The sequence below is a fragment of the Vespula pensylvanica genome, chromosome 9, assembly GCF_014466175.1.
Source record: "Vespula pensylvanica isolate Volc-1 chromosome 9, ASM1446617v1, whole genome shotgun sequence".
NCBI classification, from domain to species: domain Eukaryota; kingdom Metazoa; phylum Arthropoda; class Insecta; order Hymenoptera; family Vespidae; genus Vespula; species Vespula pensylvanica.
This window is the reverse complement of record NC_057693.1, coordinates 5,130,965-5,137,390: the sequence shown is the minus strand read 5'-3', so window position 1 is coordinate 5,137,390 and position 6,426 is coordinate 5,130,965. Positions and strand designations below refer to the sequence as shown.

The 6,426-nt window shown below is 39.9% G+C and overlaps 1 long non-coding RNA gene across 3 annotated transcripts in view; it reads left to right on the top strand.

Annotated features, from left to right (window-relative positions):
- LOC122632006 overlaps positions 1 to 5,565 on the top strand; it is an 18,738-nt gene extending 13,173 nt beyond the window's left edge. For 2 of the 3 annotated variants that reach the window (XR_006327800.1, XR_006327798.1), the window contains exons 2-3: positions 1,692 to 1,808; positions 5,099 to 5,565. This is a non-coding gene — a long non-coding RNA (uncharacterized LOC122632006). Of the gene's footprint in view, positions 1 to 1,691; positions 1,984 to 5,098 lie in introns of those variants that run through there. The other variant, XR_006327799.1, reaches the window with a different exon arrangement.
- Positions 5,566 to 6,426: the final 861 nt, after the last annotated feature.

The following is a 6,426-nucleotide window of genomic DNA, read 5'->3' as shown; positions in this document are numbered from 1 at the left end:
TCGTGCGAATTCGTTCTCTTGGATCGTTCGATATTTATCTCTTTATCCTTCCTAACTCTTTATTAACGCAATGCGAGAGAAAGAAAGAAAGAAAGAAAGAAAGAAAGAAAGAAAGAAAGAAAGAAAGAAAAGGACTCGCAATGGGCTCTTAGATTTGATTTTATATTAGATTTGCTAGAAACAAGAAAATTATCGGGAAGGATATAGAACGGGAGAACGTGTAAATGATAAAACAAAGAAAAAGAAAGAGGAAGAAGAAGAAGAAGAAGAAGAAGAAGGTAGAGAGGAAGGAAGGGAGGGAAAGGAGAGAAAGGTAAGAGACGGTACCACGTAAGGGATCGAACGGTGGTGTGTCAATGTGTCAGAGAAGAAGAAGAGGTCCTCCGCAACGGAGTTGCCTTTTATGTCCACGTAAGTCGTAAGGTGAGGCCCAGAGTAGCAGAGAGCGGGTGCGGTGGGTCTTTCTCGTGCCCCCCACCCTTCGACTGGTTCGTCGTGGCCAGCACGCCGCCACCACGCGCCCTCTTCTCCCACCCTTCTACCTTATACTTATTACTCTTCTTCTCGAGCCGAGCCGAGTAGAGCCGAGGACGAACGGCACCCCATTTGGAGCAGCCGGTATTATCGCCGCGTATGGAAGAAGCGGCATTCGCGCACCGCTGGAATATCAAGGAGCTTCTTGGATGCGACAGCCAGCGATGCCACCGTTGCAAGAACGCTTGAATGGAGCGACAGGAAAGCCAGTATTCCAAAGTGCTATCTATCTTTCTCTCTCTCTTTCTCTTTCTCTCTCTGATTCTCGTCTCGTTGACGGGATAGCCAAAGGGGCTCTCGTTTCGAGGAAGCAGTCGACGATTGGAAATCGTAGCAAGCAGTAGTCCGTTTGAATGGAACCGATCTCTCTCTTTCTCTCTCTTTCTCTTTCTCTCTGTGTGTGTTTTTCTGTCTTTCTCCGTCCACCTCTTTCGTACCCCAGTCGTCCTTTTTCTTCACCCTTTGTTTTCTCGGTCTCTCTCTCTCTCTTTCTTTCTTTCTCTCTCTTTCTCTCTCTCTCTCTCTCTCTTCATCCTTCTCTTTCTTTATCTCTTTCTCTTTATCCTTCTCTTTCTCTTTGCAAAACTCTTACTACCGATGCGCTGTTTTGTTCGCGATACACGCCGCTACAAAGAGGCATTTTAAAAGAGGGAGATGTAGCAGCGTGTCGTCGTCGAAGCGTGTCGTTTGAAGTTTCAGCTCTTTCCCTTTCTCTCCCTCTTCCCTCCCACCCACCCCTCTCTCTCTCTCTCTCTTTATCTCTCTTTCCCTTTTACTTGATAGATCCACGACACGTTTCACGCGCGTATCTCGCGCACGTCGTGCATCCTGATTTTGCGGAAGGACAAAGCCCTCTTTCTCTCTTTCTCTTTTTTCTTCTCTCTCTCTCTCTCTCTCTCTCTCTCTCTCTCTCTCTCTAGTTCTCTCTTTCTCTTAGTTTCAACGAGAAAGTTTTTGAAATTTTACCGGCGAAAGAAATTTCTTGACGTCCTTTAAATATTCCATCTTCGTAAATATGTCAGCTGATTAATTGATCGAATCATTCATGATCGAATCATTCATGATTGAACATTAATGAATGGAACAATGATTTAAACCTCTTTCTTTTTAATTTTGATATATCTTTTATTTGTCTTTACTTTTCTGTTTTCTTTCAGATAAAAGATTCCGGGTGTCTTGTATTCTGGCACGACAAAAGCACACGAACGTCTTTGGGAAAGTATCCTTAGAACCCTTTTTATCCGGCTATTACGTTTCTGCAGGTAGAAGCTCCGGTAAGTACTACCACTACTCGCCGACACAGCAGAAACACCTTTTTTCTCGCTTAGGAACACCCACCGAGGGAGGAGGACGGAAGAAGAACCCTCTCTTCCTCTCGAGACAAAGCGTATACGAGAGAGAAAACCTTATTCTCTTTCTTTCTTTCTCTTTCTCTCTCTTTTTCTCTGTCTATCTATCCTTGTCTTCCCTTGTCTTTCTCTTTTCCTTCAGAAAGTCGATTCCTTCTCCTGTACGAATTTCGCGAGTGCCGAAGAAATGTCCGTTTCGTGGAAAGGACGAAAGGACGATCGCACGATTTTGTCGTCATGAATTACCAAAGCCGCGATATACCTGCGGAATCTTTTCTTCTTGATTTCGTCCTTTTGGCCAACTCGCGAAATGCGATTTTTTCCGATTCAATTCCGAAGCCGATCGTCCTTGCTTGGATTCCATTGATCGCCGTGGTATTCCAACGATTCGATCCAGAGTTGTTACCGGTAGCTTCCACTTTTGGGATTTGCTATCTGTTTCTCTCCTTCTTTCTCTCCTTCTTTCTTTCTTCCTTTCTTTTTTGTTTTTATCTCTCTCTTTTTTTTTCTTTTTTTTTTTCTGTTTTTTTTTTTTTTTATTCTATTGCACGTCAGTTTCGCATCGAGAATGCCTGGTTTCGCGCGAAAGCGAACTTTTGCCAATCTCCCCTCTCTCTCTCTCTCTCTCTCTCTCTCTCTCTCTTTTTACTCGATTCGTATTTCTTCGTATACCATTCGGTACCTTTTCAGTGCTTTTACCGTAAAACTCTAAAAGGAGCCAACGCGAGCGTCGAATTCCGCTATATAGGAAATTCGTTTCAACTTTGACCCTTTGAATAACGCTTTTGAGAGAGTAAATACTTCTCGTAGGTTGCGTAAAACGAAGAAAACGTTAAGTAGAAACGTCCGCTCTCGATTGCAGATACGGATTCACTCTTCTTCATTTTATTTTTTGTCGAAGTCAGTTCATGTTCTTGGACGATTTAGCGATGATTTTTATTGGACGAACGTATTAAAAATTCTAACGCGAGTATACGAATTGCGCTGGCGTGTTTATTTAAAAAAAAAAAAAAAAAAAAAAAAAAAAAAAAAGAGTAAACAAAAAATATAAGCGAACAAAACAAAACCAAAAAATGACACGTGTCGTCGATCAATCGTTTTTATCTTTCGTTTTTCAAATGTTGATAAAAACAATCTTCGAAGAAAATGATGTTTCTCATGATTTTTCTTCGAATACATTTATAATCGATGTGTAAAGTCGATCGATACTTTCGATTAGTTGCTTCGATATCCCTTAAAAAAAAAAATTAATTGTAAATAGAGCACGGTTATTCTTAACTCGTCATCTAGGTTGAAATTCATAGAATTCTGGTATTAGATATTTGTACGTATATTCGCGGATGACTAACGTAAAGAGAAAATCTCTCGGTGAGCTTTAGAAATTGCTCTCGAACTCTTCGTACCGACCTTTTGACCTTTCGTTCGTACTTTGGACAGATATCGATTATTTCCTCGTACGCTAATAGGATTATTAAACCTCTACCGCGACCGGATTACCGTGTATTTAATTGCACTCGGGACAAACGAATATATCTATGGTTTGCTACGCTCGTGGTTCTTAACAAATAATTGATGGTGTAATATTAGAAAGTGCGAAGAGAAAAAGAGAGAGAGAGAGAGAGAGAGAGAGAGAGAGAGAGAGAGAGAGAGAGAGAGAAAGAAAATAAAAACAAAACTAACGTATGTTATAAAAAAAATTCATTGTGTAAATTCCAATCGTTGGTACGATGTATGTATCTATCCTACGTATGCAATATCGAAGGTATTAAGAACGGTTCGATTGTTCGAAAGTCATAATAAGTTATTTCTTAGTAGACGGTCGATCAGTGAATAATCGAGTTGGTTGATTTCATAAAATGCGTGACACGATTCGCCGGTGAAATGATTTCATTCGGAGAAATGATCCGATGTGGTCATAGATCTCGCGAATGACATAGCTCTTGCTGGAATGTGACCGATTCTTGGAAAGATCTTGCGAAGGTCATCGAGCTACGACGACCGACTTCTTCTATTTTAGCTAGTAGCTATGTCGATCTCTACTATGCTCGATCAACCAACCGTCGTGACAGAAGTCATCAGAGCGTTACACCTCTGTCATTATAATCGCGATCGAATCGCGATTGATCGCTCTTGACGCGTTTACGTACGATAACGATATACATGGAAGATGCCTTTTGACTATGAGATTAGAAATTTAAAAGATTCGGAATTGATTTATTTCTTTTTTTTCTTTTTTTTTTTTCAGGCCTGATTCTCGATGCCACATTAATAAGCATTTCGGCAATAAAATTTATATAGATCTTTTATACATTTCTTAATTACCTATCGTTCAATAGCGTATGTACGGTATATAATAAATTGCGTGTAAATTCGAACGACACGTAAACCGTCAAAGCGTTTTTCACGATCGACCGCGAAACGTTACGTGTTCAACGAATAAACGTATACATGCATCTCCACAACGATTCCTTTCACGCGTCAATTTATTTATCCTCTCGATTCTTCTTTTCTCGATCTTTTTTCTTTTTTTTTCTTTTCGAGTACAGCGAGCGAGCGAGCGAGCGAGCGAGCGAGGCGAATGGTTTGCAACTTTTTCGGTGAGTCATCGAGAAGTGCAAGAATACGTAATAGGTCGTAATAAATATTATATGAGACGAGCATTAATTTATGAAACTAATCGCGGTTAGGAAAATCGCGTGCTACATACACGCGCAGTAAAAGAGAGAAAGAGAGAGAGAGAGAGAGAGAGAGAGGGGGAAAGAGAAAGAAAATCGTGATAGATATATAGAATATTACGTAAGAGAAGAAGAAATTTTTACGATCGTGTCCACTCGATCTTTGAGCTCGGTTCGTACATTTTTTTCCATCGCTTTTATTTTATCCCAACTTCAAACTGATTTACTACATCGGAGATATCGCGACTAAGCGAGAAAAGACGTATACTAGATCGAAAGAATTTCTTGCGATGTTGGCAAAGATACATAGGTAGTTTTAAAAAGAGAAAAAGAGAGAGAGAGAGAGAGAATGAGAGAGAAAGAAAGAGAGTGGGTGGAAAAAGAATGCGTGCTGCGAATCGAAATGTTTCAATCCTTGTCAGCATCTAAGAATAACCAAAAACCTTTCCAAAAATACGATACGTCTGAATTTGATAAGTTCTCTCTCTCTCTCTCTCTCTCTCTCTCTTTCTTTCTCTCTTTTTCTCTCTTTTCGTGTAGCTAGCCTTTCAAAATGGCAACGAGCCCTGCGAAATGGTGTATCTCTGGTGGAAAGACAAAAAAATGGAGCACCGCTCCAAATTTGTAAGTCCACAGCTTCCGGCCGTACGTACATAAGACGACAACGACGAAGAGTGGCCGAAGAAGAGGAGATCGACGAAGAGGATGAACACCGCCAGAGCTTCCCAAAATAAGGCTCGTGAGAATCAGGGAATTCCACTCCCACGTTTCTACGGTAGAACGCTATGTGTCGAGATGGAACGCGATGCCGTGGAACTCTGCCAAAGTGACGTCAAAATTGCCTTGAGTGCACTTCTTCATCGCTTATCCCTCTTTCTCTCTATTTCTCCCTATTCCTTCTTCACCGAACTACCCCCACACATCTCACCCCTTCCCATTTTCGATCTCTACGCGTTTTCCTTTTCATTTTATTCCATTTGTTTCCTTTTTTCTTTCTCTCTCTTTCTCTTTCTTTCTTTCCTTCTTTTGTGAATTTTATTACCTTTCTTTTTTTTTTCTTTTTTTTATTTATTTATTTATTTATTTTTCTTTCTTTTTATTTTTTTTCTTTTTTTTACTTTTTCCCTTTGTATCCTCTTTTTAAATCTTCTTTCATTCTTCCCCAATTTTTGTTTTCGGAAATAGAAATATGGATTTCGTTATATAGACGTATTGGATATTTAGAAAAAACGATATAACGTAATTAACTTATTAAAGAAGGCTTCATTCATTCTTTCGTTTATACATCGAACCTCTTGAAAAGAAAACTCTAAGGATTATATTATATCTATATAAAATATGATAATATAAAATAAGATTTTCAATAATCCGTCCTCGCAAGTTTGTCCGTTTGGATGAGAAAGAAATTTGTTGATTTATTTTGACATTTCGATACGTGAAATTCGAGTTTGTAGATTCGGAGGAGAGAAAAAAGAAGAGAAAAATAAAGAAATGAAAAGAAGAAAAAGAGAGAGAGAGAGAGATAGAGTTAGTAAAAAAAGTTAGAATCTGGTGCTTAACGTGCTTGATGTCATGCATTACTCATTAAAAGAAGGCATTGGAACAGGTCCGCCGGAGATGTGCATTACTCACTAATGTCATAAATGCAAAGTAGAGACGGTCTTCCACGCACGGACACGTGTTTCCTTCTTGTTATTCCTGGCACTTCGGAGAACACTCGAGAACCGTGATGTCCTGACGTATCTTTTTTCTTCTTTTCTCTGTCTCTCTCTCTCTCTCCCACCTTCCTCGATCCCTCTTCTTTCTTCTCGAACACGTCACGGATGGCCGAAGCTTCGCTCTCGAGTTGCCTCTTCGTATCGATCGCT